The sequence below is a fragment of the Mus musculus genome, chromosome 4 (genome assembly GCF_000001635.26).
Source record: "Mus musculus strain C57BL/6J chromosome 4, GRCm38.p6 C57BL/6J".
Taxonomy (NCBI): Eukaryota; Metazoa; Chordata; class Mammalia; order Rodentia; family Muridae; genus Mus; species Mus musculus.
Genome location: NC_000070.6, coordinates 134,287,911 through 134,303,241, shown reverse-complemented (window position 1 = coordinate 134,303,241; position 15,331 = coordinate 134,287,911).

Below are 15,331 nucleotides of genomic sequence, written 5' to 3'. Positions count from 1 at the left end.
GTTCCTGTAAAACAGACTGTTGAGAAGGATCTGGCGTGGATTCAGAACTCTTCAGCTGGGGAACGGTACTGATGAAGAGAAAGAAGAAAGATGAAGACTGAATAAGCTGCTGTTAGAAGGACTGGTGGTCGTGTCGTTCTTGCTGGTCGAGAGCAGGCGCGACACAGCCTCGGCACACAGCAAGACCCTGTCTTGAAGAAGAAGGAGGAGGGGGGGGAGGAGGGGGAAGGGGAGGAGGAGGGGGAGGGGGGAGGAGGGGGAGGGGGAGGGGGAGGGGGAGGAGGAGCAATGTAAAGAAGAGGTAAAGCACTTACCACAAAAGGAAATGACTTCTGAAAGTTATCCACATGGAGGCATATGTATGCATGCAAACACACACACATACAAAGAGAGAGGGGGGGAGGGGGGGGAGAGGGAGAGGGAGAGGAGAGAGGGAGACGAGAGAGGAGAGAGCCGTAGGCACACTGGGCCCTGGCTACTAGACTAAGGGACATTTAGAACCAGAGTAGCCAGAAAGTTGGGGAGCCTGGGGCCTCAGAACATCACCAATTAGTTCCCACAACCCTGATGTCAACAAAGTGAGCAGCTTTGTCACACATGGTCCCCACACATGGTCAGGCCTTGGACTGGAATCTAGCTGAACCAGAGTTAGGGCTGCGTCGGGCTGGAGGATCGAAAGCTGGAGAGCCCAGCGATGCTTGTACAAGACCGGACTCGGAGGCCCAGGCTGCAGCCACACAGAGGTTAGCTGTCTCTACATCCAGCCCCAGAGGCCAACTGCTCTAGGACTCTGACACCTCGGGCTCCAGCTTCCTACAGCCCAGAGGCCAGGCAGAATAGATTCCAAAAGCCAAACCAGGGCTTCTCCCTGTTCCCTTAACTCTGCTCTGAGTCAGAGGAGCACAGAGCCTGGCTGCTGAGAGAGACAACACAGAGCGCAGAGCAGTGGAATGGCCCGAGCCTCAGGTTCCTGGGGTGAAATTGGAGCCAGGGGTAAGCTGGCAACTGTTCAAACCACTTAGAAGGAGCATCTCCTGAAAGGGCCACAGTCAGTGAAACCTAACTGGAAAATGTGTACAGGCTTCTGGAGTCCTTCCTTCAATGGGAGGTAGGTACAGAAAAGGAAATAGAGAGTCGGTTGCGAGAGAAGGGAAGGTCGGAACTCCAAGATTACCCACAGCTGGAAATCTGGACCCAGGAAGACTCATTTTGAGTCTCGTTCCACCCCAACCCTCACCCCATCCCCACCCCTGCCCCCGTTGTTTGTTTTTGTTTTTGTTTTTAGTTTTTTGAGACAGCCTTCTCTAAGTAGCCCCTACTGTCCTGGAGCTCACTCTGTAGACCAGGCTGGCCTCGAACTCAGAAATCTGCCTGCCTCTGCCTCCTGAGTGCTGGAATTGAAGGTGTACACCGCCACCCCATCACCCTGCTTCCGAGACAGGATTTCATGTGAGCTTCAGAGGAGCTCTGTAGCTGAGGATGACTTTAAACCTCTCATCTTCCCGCTTCCCCCTCCCTGGTGCCGGGATATCAGGCATTCCTTCCGCACCACACCCTGCTCAGCTGTGTGGTCTCAGCACGTTGCCTACTCTAAGTTTTGATTCCTTCACCTATAAACTTTACATTAGTTTAACGTAGAACTTAGAGATTTCTGAGGATGATATAACGTCACAGAAGACAAATGTGATGGTGCAGGCCTGTAATCTCAGCTCCTCCAGAGGCTGATGCAGGAGGCTCCCAAGTTCAAAGCCAGCCTGGATGGAATAGAGAAACCTTGTGGATAAAGGTGCTTGCCAACAAACCAGAAGACCCAAATTCCACCCCCAGAACCCACATGTTAAGGGGACAGAACTGACTCCTGCAAGTTGTCCTTTGATCTTCTCAGGACTGTGATGGTCCACATGTCAGCACGCCCTTCACACACACAATACTAACAAATGAATGAATGAATGAATGAATGAATGGAAAAAAGTGAAATGCTTTCTAGAGAGCTAGCTCATCTGCTCAGCATGCTCAGGGCCCGAGGTTTGACCTCTAGTATTACTGGGAAAAGTACTCTTAGAGTGGATTATCAGGGAGCAAGCCCATAATCTCAGCCCTTGAGAGGCTGAGGCAGCAGGATTATGAATTTGAGGTTATCCTAGCTACAATAAAGTCTTACTCTATCTCAGAAAAACAGTTCACAGCCAGCTATGATGGCACACATCTTTAATTCCCAATGCGGGGGACGGGGGGTGGGTTATGGGGAGGCTGTCTCTGTAATCTCTGTGAGTTTGAGGCCAGCCTGGTCTACACAGGGAGTTCCAGGCTAGCCAGGACTATAAAGAGACACTGTCTTTTATTTTAAAAAGAACAATACATAAACATACAAAGAGGCAATGTGAAAACTCTTAGCGTTTTGGTTTGTAGCCGGTCCCGGTAAATATTAAGGTTGGCTTCACCACCTGACTCGTGGCAGTGGGGCCAGCAGAGGCTTGCAATCCTCCAGACGGACCCAGGCTGACTTCCTGGAAGAAGCAATATTTCTGTCCTATTTTAATCCAAGTCTGAGTTCCCTGGTGTGTGATTGCTTCAGGTACCCCGGGGAATGCTGGGAGAGGGTGGGGCCATTGGGGTAGGGAAGAGTTGCCTGGGTGTGGGCATTGTGAGGGTCAGGTCAGGTCTAAGCCCGGGCCGGCATCCAGACCTCGTTCTCAGAGAGTGTCTCAACAGCTCACTTGGGCACCTTGGATGATAAACAGGTTGTCACCCTCCGCTCGCGCCCCACATGAACCTGGTACACCCTGGAGAAGGAGGAGAGGCAGGAGGCTCAACTATAAATACACCGTGACTCAGCTCATCCTCCTTGTGAGCGTGCTAGCTGTTCATGTTGAAAACCTCATTGCTGGGGGCAGGGAGGGGAGCAGCCTCTGGTCTGAATTTGGGGTGGGGCAGGCTACCCTCAAGTCTCAGGCTGCCCATTTTCTCAGTTGGGGCTGGGGATCAGGGGTTATACCCTTCTAATTTCATGACCAGTTGAGTGTGGGACCCTAAGAAGCCCAGTCCCTTCTCTGTTCTGCTTTTGCAGGGAATGGGGCTTGGTGACCCCTGACTTGTGTGCTAAGGAGGCTGTAAAGCCAAGTGGCCCGGTGACAGGATGCCTGGGTTTGTGGTGACAGGAAAAAAATGACCCCAGTCTCCATTTCATCTCTGGATGGTGTGGTTTAATGATTCTACTTTTCTGAATCTTGGTTTCTGAACTATATGATGAGGCTAAGGACAGACTTCCAGTTAGCTAAAGATAGACTGCCGTGAAAATAGCAGACCAGCACGTTTCAGCGTGGCTCACCAGGTGACAGGTGTGCCTCAGGCCTGAGTCCCTGATATAATCTGGAGCTGCTGCTCCACATTCCTCCACATGGGACTAGCAGGAACATCTGGCTTCTTCAGAAAGTTATTTAGGGGGCCAGGGGCACCCCAAATCTAAAGCAGCCTCCTGCCTCACAGATCGAAAGAGCCAAGCTGTGAAGAAAATAAGACAGTCCCCTAAGACTGGCAGGAAAGGGCATGCACTGCCGTTTATCAAATATCCACTGGGTGCCAGCTGCTGTCACAGACATCACCACCCCATTTGAGACTCCAGACACCAGTAAAGTTCTCTCCCCCGACACAGCCCGGTGACAGGAGCTGATTGTCAGCACTAGGCTATGGACTCAGGTCCCAGAACCTCCAAAGCCCTGTTATAGGCAACACAGCACCCAGCAACTCAGCCTAGGAAAGGGGGGAGGGGAGGGAGAAGGGGAAGGGAGAGGCGTGGAGGTGGGGGCGGGGAGCTCCACAGCCAAAAAGGGGAGTAAGAGATCGGGAGGTGGGTGCTGCCTGGAAGGGGCATGCACCTTTCAAGTGACTGCTCTTGTGGTCCGCAGGCAGGCAGGCAGGCAGGCAACCGGGAAAGTACAGCTAAACTCAGAAGAAGCGAGGCTGCGATGGGGAGAAGCCCTTTGCTCAAGACTGCAGCGTGACTCTGACCAGCCAACCCCTCAGCACCATCCCTCTTCTTTCCTATGACTAAGCGCTGTGCCAGGAAGCGTCATCCTATGTTGCTTGGTTCTCTGCCTAAAAAAGTTAGCGCCTAGCTGGGTGTGGTGGCGCACGCCTTTAATCCCAGCACTCGGGAGGCAGAGGCAGGCGGATCTCTGAGTTTGAGGCCAGCCTGGTCTACAAAGTGAGTTCCAGGACAGCCAGGGCTATACAAATAAACCCTGTCTTGAAAAACTAAAAAACCAAAAACCAAAAACCAAAAAAAAAAAAAAAAAAAAGTCAGCGCCTGTCAGGCTATGGTAGATCTTGAGGTTGAAGGCAGCCCGGTCTACATAGTGAGTCCTGGGACAGCAGGAGCTTCATAGAGAGACCCTGTCTCCAAACATCGAAAGTTGGCCTCTAGAGGAATGTGGCGGTTCTTGCCTGGAATCTCAGTCTTTCAGAGGCTGAGGCAAGAGGATCATGGTTAGCTGGGGTCAGTGCCTGAGCTATAGAGTAAGACCTTGTCACAGAACAAATAAATAGGGCTGGTGAGATGGCCCAGTAGGTAAAAGCATGGATGTCCAAAATTGATGACCTGAGTTCTGTCCATAAACTCATAGGGTGGAATGCAAAGTCTGACGGCCACAGCTGCCCTGACTTCTACGCATGCCCCTTTTGGGTGTGCATGCCTCCCACACCTGCCACAATAAATAAATAAATAAATAAATAAATAAATAAATAAATAAATAAATAAATAAATAAATTTGTTTTTATAATAATTGTAATAATAATTATTACAATTATTGTATAATAATCCTTTGGTTGAGCTGTCCCCTTTCCCAGGTTAAGCCTTCCTTAACCACTCCGTTTAAATATATCCCTTGATATAGAAGAAACTCAAGGTCATAGGATTGATGCTATAAAGGATTTGCTAATAGCTTTGATTAGAAGATGCTAAGCCGCACAAAGTAGAATTTAGCCCAGGGAGCCCTGCCCCAAATCACCCCAAAGATAGGTAGATAAGGAAAAATTATGATGTTCGATGCAAATGCTTGTTCCCCAGGATGGCCTCCCGCTTTCAGGTCCCTCTCCCAAAGATCAGGACTCTTAACAGGCCACTCATGGGGACAGTGCTAAGCCCTGGTCTGCCATAAAGCCAGAAAGGCCCCAGTTTTCTTCTTGAGAAAAAGTACACCTCTGCCAGGTAGGCAAGATGGCCTAGGTAGCAACTATTCAAAGAGAACAAAGCTGGTGTACTTAAGAAATGATTCTGGCAATCTTTGCTATGTAAATCTCCCATCTGCCTCAGCGGCCAGACTTGCAGTCTCCAGTCTCTGTTTAAATTGTTCCAAATGTAGCCTGGAGCCAGGACCTCAAAGAGATTTAAAGAGGACAACGTATATGAACTGCATCAGCCTAAGGTGTATAGAAGATGCTGAAGTCTTCTGCTCAGAGCCAGCTCTTACCTGGGCCTGAGCTCCAGTTGAATGTGCTGGGGTAGAAAGACTTTTTCTCACCTCTAATGTGCAGGCTGGTTTCCCACTAGGAAGGTAACTTAGTTAGGGTTTCTATTGCTGCGAGCGAAACACAATAACCAATGTGCAAGCTGAGGCGGAACGGGCTTGCTTGGCTCATACTTTCAGATCGAAGTCCATCACTGAAGGGATGAGGAACCCACGCAGGGCTGGAACCTGGAGTCAGGAGCCACAGCCGGGTGCTGCTTACTGGACTGCTTTCCCTGGCTTGCTCAGCCTGCCTTCTTATAGAACCCAGGACTACCAGTGCAGGTACGGTCCTACCCACAACAGGCTGGGCCCTTCCCTTTTGATCACTAATTAAGAAAATGCCCTAGAGATGGACCTCAAGGAGGTTCTATAACGTCCTTACTCCTGGAACTTGAAACACAATAGGTCATGGGCCCTGGAAGAAAACCTGCAATTCTTATTCAGCTTAAACGACACAGCCATAAAAGTGATTCTAAGCGACTGATTACCTACAGAGCAGTACATTGCTTAGCCCTCACCAGATAAACACAGAAACCCACAAACTGGTCATTACACAAAGAGTAAGAGGGGCTAGAGAGTGGCTGGACAGGTGGCATAGTGGTTAAGAGCACTGGCTACTACTCTTCAGTGATCCTTAGTTCAGTTCCCTGCAACCACATGGTGGCTCACAGCCATCTGTAATGGGATCCGATGACTCATATAAATTATATACATATATATATGTATGTATACACACACACACATAAAATAAGAGACATTGATGTTTCATATATATATGAGAGGTACCTATCACATTTCTCCCAGGGTCTCTATGTAAGAGACAGAGGTGGTGGGGACTTTAAGGAAGTTGTTTCCTTACAGATGGCTGCGAGTAAAACAAGTGAATGGTTTGCTGATCATTATGAAAGCTGGAGTTACAGATGGTTGTGCGCCATGGTGGGGAGCTGGGAATGGAACCATGGCTCTCTGAAAAAGCAGCCACTTACAACTGCTGAGTCTGAATCTTATGCCCTCTACTGGACTCCGTGGGCATTACACTCATGTGGTGTATGCACACAGCTATATACAATACACATCTAAAACTAATGGAAAAAAAAAAAGTTAAGTCAGGTGTAGAGGCACATCCCAAAACTCAGAGGCAGGTGGATCGCTGTGAGTTCAAGGCCAGTCTGTTCTACATAATAAGTTGCAAGGCAGCCAGAGCTATAATCCTATATAATAGAGAGACCCTGTCTTGAAATAAATAAATAAATAAATAAATAAATAAATAAATAAATAAATAAATAAATAAATAAAAAGACAGGAGGCTGGAGAGATGGGTTGGAGATTAAGATCCATTTTTGATCCATTTTAATCTTCCAGAGAGGACCAGAGTCCGGTTCCCAGCCTTCACACTAGATGACTTAAAAACAAAAACTCCTGTAACTACAGCTCCAGGAGCTGACGCCCTCTGCTGGCCTCTATGGGCTTCTACATGTACATACACATACACACATTAAAAAAAAAAGATTTATTTATCTATTATATGTAAGTACTGTAGCTGCCTTCAGACACCCCAGAAGAAGGCATCAGATCTCATTACGGATGGTTGTGAGCCACCATGTGGTTGCTGGGATTTGAACTTGGGACCTTCGGAAGATCAGTCAGTGCTCTTCCAGCCCCCACACATAATTGTATTTTAAGGTAAAATATACAGGCTTGTCTAAGGATATTCTCCTTAGTGAGTATACAGCTAGGCATGTATAAAGCCCTGCTTTAGTCCCCACTAGTTTAAAAACAAAACAAAATGAAATAAACAAACCAGTAAACTGCCACACACACACTCCTTCTATGGACTCCACCAGAGGATGACACAGCAGGGGGGCCTCACTAGGTACAAGACATTGGACTTCCCAGCCTCTGGAACTGCCTTTGTCTAATGGGAAGAGTGATTGTCTCAGTGCAGTGTTAGTTACTTGGTGTGTGTAGTGGAACAGGTACAGTGAGACACCCTGGACTTTGTCCATAAAGCTTTACTTATAAAACCAGAGACATGGGGGAGCACATCACCTTGGGCGGTGAAGGCAGCGATCAGGAGTTAAGGGTTATCCTTGACTACATAACAAGGTAGAGGCCAGCCTGGTCTACATGAGCCCTACCTCAAAACCAAAACAGAACATTTGTACCTAAGACTAAGGGATACAAAGGAAAAGTCTGGAAGCAGCTCAGACTCCTGAACCAGAGGACTACGTGGGGAGCATGCGGAGGGGCCCCATACAGGTAGATGCTCCAGCTGCCAGAGCCAGCAGTGTCCAGGCTCCAGCCTGCATGGACTGCCCATCATGTGAAGACATGGCTCCCTCCTCTGCCGGCTGAGGCCAAGAGGAGCCAGAGGAGCAGCCGTGAACTGCTCTGGGAGGAGCCTCCAGACAATGGCTGCCTTAGTTCTCCAGGGTCCGGTTTCCTCGGCTGTGACATGAAACCCATGTAAACTATAGGGTGACATTTAAATGAGATAATGTACTCGCGGGATTTTCTGTTTAGTTTTAATGCAAGGTCTCACTAAGTGTTACAGCATAATACAAATGAATAAATAATTGCTATTAATCAAAAAACGTTATCACAATGTACTGACTTTGATTTCTTTATGCTTCTCTGTTATTTTATGTATAGATTCTTACTTTATCCTATTTGTTGTGTGTGCGCGCGCTTATTGATCCGTGCTTGCCATAGCAGGGGTTTGAAGGTCTGTGGAGCATTTGAGGGAGTTGCTTCTCTCTTTTCACCACGTGGGTCCCAAGGATCAAACCCAGATTGTCAGTCCTGGTGCAGGCGCCTTTACCCACTGAGCCAGCTCATCACCAGTTATTGACTTTTAAGGTCAATATAAGGAAACAAAGAAGCATTGTCCGGTATAACTAATATCAATGGTGGAAGAGGGAATTCTTGTAAGCTCTTTGTTCCTTGGGACTTGCCACCGCTTAAGTGTGGCTAGCCTCGGCTCAGGAGACATACTAATTCCCGTGCTTTGTGCTGATTGTCTCATTCATGCTTTCTTTTTTTTTTTTTAAATTAGGTATTTTCCTCATTTACATTTCCAATGCTATCCCAAAAGTCCCCCATACCCTCCCCCCCACCCCCCTCATTCATGCTTTCAACAGCCAAAGTCAAGACTCATGCAGCCCAGGCTAGCCTTATATATGAACAGCTGATCCTCTTGCCTCTACCTCAGAAGCGTGGAGATTACAGGTGTGGAATAAACACCACACACATTTTATGCAATTCTCGGGGTGGAACCTAGAACTTTCTGTGTTGGAGGCAAGCCCTCCACTGACTGAGCTACATCCTAGCCCCTGTATACAGGTTTTTTTGTGAGTCAACGTCTCAATATGTACTGCAGTCTGGCTTGGGATTCTGCCTCCGTGTCTGAGTGTTGCAATTACAGGTGTGTGCCAGCATGGTGGGCTAACAAAGATTTACAGTACATAGAAGGGTTCGAATCCCTAGTGCTCACAGGTCTGCCGAGTCTAAAGCTGAAGGAGCCTTTCCCAGTCGCGGGGCAAGCCTAGAGGGTACCTTGTGAACCGGGGAAGCAGGCTGGAGTTGTCTGCATGCCTTCGCACTCTGACAGCCCACAGTTCCAGGCGTGGGCTTGCTCCTGGCACCCATCAGGGCCTTGCTTTATTGGGCAGCTGGATCCCTGGAAGGACAGTGCGATGCTCCCAAGGGACTAGGAAGATGCCTGCCCCAGGCTTGACTTCATTCAGGAATTTCACACTTGCCTAGACCCTAGTCTGCAGGTGGAGGGTGTCTGGCAGAAGGGCCCAAGTGCTGCCCGCTGAGATTGGGCAGGATCGCTCTCACCCAGGCCAACTGTTCCGAAGCCCCACCCTCCCACCTCTGCACCTCGAGGCTAGAATGCTAGCTCTCAGCCTGTGGGGCACCATGAGTATTAATAGCCCAGCTCTGAAGTTGTACCGATAAGAATGGCATCTCCTGGCTGCCCGGTCAGGCAATGACTCCAGACAAGCTATCCTCCCTCTCCACTCTGTGGAGAGATAATAAGTCACCATGGTGACCCGGGTTTGAGTACCTACTACTGAAGAGACAAATACACCACCTGCTTTGCCAAGCGCGTTCCCATGGCTGCCCCTGAGACTCTTCAGAGGTGCGTTCACTTGCCGGAGTCATATGTGGTAGAGCTGATCTTATCCGTCAGCATTTCCGGCCCCATCGGTGCGATGTGCTCAGCTTCACCAGGGTTGAGCCTTGATTCACCAACCCTTTGGTTGGTTTAAACGAACGAAATCGAGCCTTGCCCCAGAGGGAGCCTAGCTGAGCAGTGACTTGCTGGTCCAATTCCTTGAACTTCAGGAAACCCAGAGACTGGGATGGGGCGGGGCCAGCGGACATGGACTTCCAAGAAGCATCCTTTCAATGGACAGACACACCGTAGACTGGCACATTGGCCTGGGCCTCCTGACAACCAGCCCCAGGGGGTAAGGATGGAGCCAGCCCCTGACCGACTTCTAGAATGGAGAATCAGATGACAGGGGCAGCTGTCCCCACCCAGGGACAGCACGGCTCTGCCTGGAGCAGGCCAGGTTTCTTTCAGGCTTAGGCACACCTCCCTGGTGGGCTCTGGCCTCTGTTCCTTGCTGTCCTAATTTGAGGCGCTTCCCTGTGTGGAGCTGGTGTCTCTAACATTCCCTTTCAAGGGGCATCATTAGCACGGCCAGCCTTTGAGACCCTCTGCTTTTGACGACCCTCCAGCTCTGCCACTTTGCTTGTTTGTTTTCTTTTACGTGGGAACAGACTCGCTTACAGCCTAGAGCCTGAGCTGACTTGGAACTCCTCACGCAGCAGAGGAGTGTCTTGGATCTCTGATCCTCTTGCCTCCACTTCGAAACTGCTGGGATCATGGGTGTGTATCACCACCCACAGCTCAGATTTATCAGTCCATTTTGTGTGACCACGGGCAGGTCTTTCACCTCTATATACCTCAGTTTCTCCATCCACAAAGTGGGTAGAAATACATACTTCACCGGGTGAAACTATGAAGATTATCAATGCAATGTGTGTGTCTGGCTCAGAACAAGCAGTGTTAGTATCAGCTATTCCCAGTGAAGCCACACACACAACCATTATCATTGACCAGGGTCAGGTGCTCAGCCTAGGAGACAAAGACTTGAGAATAAGGACAGATCTGCAAAAGGAGCTTGTGGACACTTGACTCTACCTAGTTCGAGTGTGAGAGAAGTACACAAGTCACTGAGTGTCCTGCTTGTGTTTGTTTGTTTTGGTTTAAACGAAAAATGGTCTGCTGAGACTGTCTGCTTCAGGAGGCTCCTGTGAACTAAAGGATGTCACTCCAACCCAGAGACATGACTACTGGCAAGAGTTCAGACCTGCTGCAGCTGTGGCTTGGGAGGTGGGAAGCGGCTCAGCCAGGACACACAACACCTGACAGCTGCACTCACAGAACCTACCACCAGGGGGCAGGTTTGCCCCATCCAAATTCCCACTTGTCCAACCAAGGGCTTGGTTTGCGCATGATTGTTTTTATTTCAGAATTTTTTAAATGAATACAAAAAAAAAGAGTTCAGGGCTGGGGATACAGCTGAGCTGGTAGAGGGCTTGGGTAGCATTCACGAGTCCCGAGGTTATATCCACGGCACGTGAACCCCTGTGTGGTATCCCATGCCTATAACTCTATCATTGTGGGGGAATGAGAATCTAAAACTCTAGGCCAGAGCAGAGTTCAAAACAAACTCAAACTCGGCCTGAACTAAATGAAACCCTATCTTTAAAAATTAATTCCCCAAATCTTACCACAGACATCAATGGGGGAGGGGGTGTCTTCTGAGACAGGGCTCCATGAAGCCCAGGCTGGTACACATTAACTTTCTACAGCCCCTTTTCTGCTGTTGAGGTCTCATCCCACTGTCATCTCAAGCTTGAATTATGTTCATCCTCCTGCCTCAGCCTCCTTAGTCCAGGCTCCCCTTTCCTTTTGTTTCAGTACAGGAATGCCCTGGAAAACCAGGGAGCTTGTCCAGTAGAACAGTCCATATTTTGAGTGATGAGTGTGGTCTTTGTCTATTTCCTATACATCTGCCAAATTGACAGACATCATCTGAATTAGGCTCAGACTCCTTTTCTTGACAGAACTATTTCCTGCAGATGCTGTGTCCCCGTGGTATAAGTTTGGTCAGTTGGCTCAGGTTGTTTGCTTAAACTTTATGTTCACAACTGTTCACACCGCTGGTTTTATTACTGTTCTCTGGGTGAGCTCTACCTTTCAAATCTTATTAATCCTTGTCCATCTATTGGTTGGGATTCTATAGAAAGTAACTTTTTTTTAAAAGATTTTATTTATTTATTATATGTAAGTACACTGTAGCTGTCTTCAGACACACCAGAAGAGGGCGTCAGCTCTCATTACAGATGGTTGTGAACCACCATGTGGTTGCTGGGATTTGAACTCAGGACCTTTGGAAAAGCAGTCGGGTGCTCTTACCTGCTGAGCCATCTCACCAGCCCCGAAAGTAACTTTTAAAAGCCTACTATTTAGTTATCTGAGATAGAAAACACAAAAGAGCAGAAAACTGCTATGGTGGTTTGAATAGGATTGGCCCTTGGGAAGTGGCACTAGTAGAAGGTCTAGCCTTGTCGGAAGAAGTGTGTTACTGTGTAAAAGGGCTTTGAGGTCTCCTAGTCCTCAAGCTCTGCCCAGTGTGGAAGAGTCTCCTCCTGCTGCCTATAGATCACGATGTCTATCTGTACACTGCCGTGCTTCCTGCCGTGCTGGTAACAGACCTCCAAAACTGTAAGCCAGCCCAACTACATGTTCTCCTTTGTAAGAGTTGCCTTGGTCATGGTGTTTCTTCACAGCAATGACTCTAAGACAAATGCTTTTCTTTTCTTCTTCTTCCTCTCCTCCTTTTTTTTTTTTTTTTTTTTTTTTTTAAGACTGGGTTTTTCCTTATAACCCTGGATGTCCTGGAACTCACTTTGTAGACCAGACTGGCCTCGAACTCAGAAATCTGCCTGCCTCTGACTCTCCAATGCTGGGAATTAAAGGCGTGTGCCACCACTGCCTGGCTCTCCTTTTTAAAATTATTTTTGAGACAAAGTCTCAGGATGTAACTATGTATCTCTAGCTATCCTAGAATTCACCATGTAGACTAGGCTGGCCTCAAATTCAAGAGACTTACCTGCCTCTGCCTCCTGAATGCTGGGATTAAATGTATACTACCATCTTTAGCAATGTCAATTTCTTTATGCTAGAGGTAACAGATGTATTTTCCTTAGATATAATTATGAATATTAGTCAGGCTAATGTTATATATACATTATAAATTAATAGGATTTTATATACTCTGTTAAACTATCCTAAAATAATGTGTTCGTGTGTGTGTGTGTGCATGTGCCCATACATACACATAAACACTTGCATGATAGACAGGCTGCCTCACTGAACGGAACATCACCAAGTCAGCCATGTATGATTTCATCCACATCTTTCCCTCTCCTCTGAGCACAGGCAGCACTTTCAGAAGCTTTCATTCTTCCAGTGTTTATCTTCTGTTTTGTGCTCACTCTGTAGCTCTGGCTGGCCTTGAACTCACAGACATCTTCCTGCTGCTTCCCAAGTGCTTGCATTAAAGGTATGTAGCACCATGCCAGCCCCACTGTCTATCTTTTAAATATACACACTTAGGTCAGGCATGATGGCATATTTCTGTAAACCCACTCTCATCCTCTGAGTGTGGGGAGTCAGAGGTGAACGGATCAACAGATCTACGTTGGGCTGGTGTGATGGCTCAGCAAGGTAGAGGCACTGGATATACCCAAGCCTGGTGACCAGAGCTCAGCCCCTGGAATCCCTGTCTTAGTTAGGGTTCCATTGCTGTGAAGACACCCTGACCAAGGCAACTCTTACAGAGGCAAACATTTCATTGGGGCTGGCTTACAGATTCAGAGGTTTAGCCCACTGTCATCATAGCAGGAAGCATGCCAGCATCCAGGCAGATATGGTGATGGAGAAGAAGCTGAGAGTTCTGCATCCTGATTCGGAGGCAACCAGGAGAGATTGACATGCTCAGGCAGCTAGGAGGAGGCTCTCTGCAATGGGTGCAGGCTGAGCCTAAGAGACCTCCACAGCACACCCCCACCGTGACACACTCCCTCCAACAAGGCCAAGCCTTGGAACAGTACGACTCCCTAGGGGCCAAAGATATTCAAGCAACCACATCCCCCAAAGGTAGAAGGTGAAAATGAACTCCACTAAGTTGTCCTCTGACATACATCATACAAACATAAATCCATAATTTTATATTTAAGGTTGCTCAGGTGTGGTAGTATATACATTTAATCCCAGCAACACTCAGGAGGCAGAGGCATCTCTGAGTTCAAGGCCAGCTTGGTCTACAGAGACAGTTTCAGGCCAGCCAGGGCTATAAAGTGAGACCCTGCCTCAAAGGCAAAAGAACTGTAGAATGTAAAGTAATTCTTTTATTGGACGGATAGGCTTTTTAAAAGTTTAAAATATAAGCAACTAACTTTGTTAGTCACATAGAAGATGATGGCACACCGTAAAACACTAGTCTTGTTAGCTTCAGCTGTCAACTTGCCAGCTTAGCTATTTGAGGAAGTGTCCAGTGGGGGATAGCCTCTATCAGACTGGCCTGTAAGCACATCTGTGAGGGGGTTTGTTGATTGCCCAATGTGGGCAGTGCTATTTCTAGGCAGGCCAGCCTAAACTGTTTAGAAATGTAGTTGAGCCATGACCCTGGAGCAAGCCAGTAAGGAGCCTCCCCCACCCCCCACAGTTCCTTCCCTAGTTCCCTCCCTGACTTCCCTCAGTGATGGATGAATTCCCAGTGACCCTAACCCTGAAGGTTTAAGTCAAACAAACCTTTTCCTCCCCTAAGGTATTTTTGGTCAGCAATTTTTCTTTTTAATCACAGCAACAGGAAAGCAGCTAGAACAGGTACGTCCCTTGACGATCCCGTGACATTTTATGACCACAATAAACAAAAAGACTACTCTCATGAAGAGATCTCTTCCTAGTCCATCCTGTTTAACACTGGTAGCCGGCGTCTACTGAGCTTTCCTATTTCCCCCTACTTTCCAGGGCAGGAAGCAAGTCTTGACTGACTCAGTATTCCCAGAAAACGTGAGCACCAATAGGAGGATGGCCCTCAGGACAAACTCTGAATAGATTGCTGGGCTTTTATTAGGAGGGGCTGGAGGACGTTACACTAGGGTGCGAGTGGGTGTTCTAGGAAGACAACTTTTGGTCAATGTGGCAGGTGTTGGTTTCCTCGCCTATGAAAGCAGCAGGGTCAGTAGTAAGGTCTTTACTTTTGGAATATGGTTCAGATTATATAGAAAGTTGCCCAGACCCCAAATATTAGTTTCATAAGCAGATGACAAAGGATGATCCTGGAGGCACTGAGATGCTTAGGGGGCAATGAAGGCAGGATCAACCTTACTAACAAGCAGTAGGTACAGAATAATAAAGAAAAGAATGGGCGTTTCTGGCAGATGCTTACTCAATCTGTGTAACTAACGACGGGCCGGCCAGTTGGTCCTGGTTTCCAAGTGACTGTCACCCCGATCTCAGGGCAACTCAGGGTTATGACTGACAACTGCTGGGGGCATTTGAAAGGTTTTGTGCACGTATTTGAAGAACTCCGGGGGACTGCAGTCCTAGGAGACCTGTTTTGTGTCCGTACACCCGCCTAAAATGGGTCCCAACTCCGGTTCAGGCCAGCTAGGCTGCGCGCCGCAGCCAGGTAGGCCACACCCTCTCTCTCACCCAGCAGGACGCCCCGATC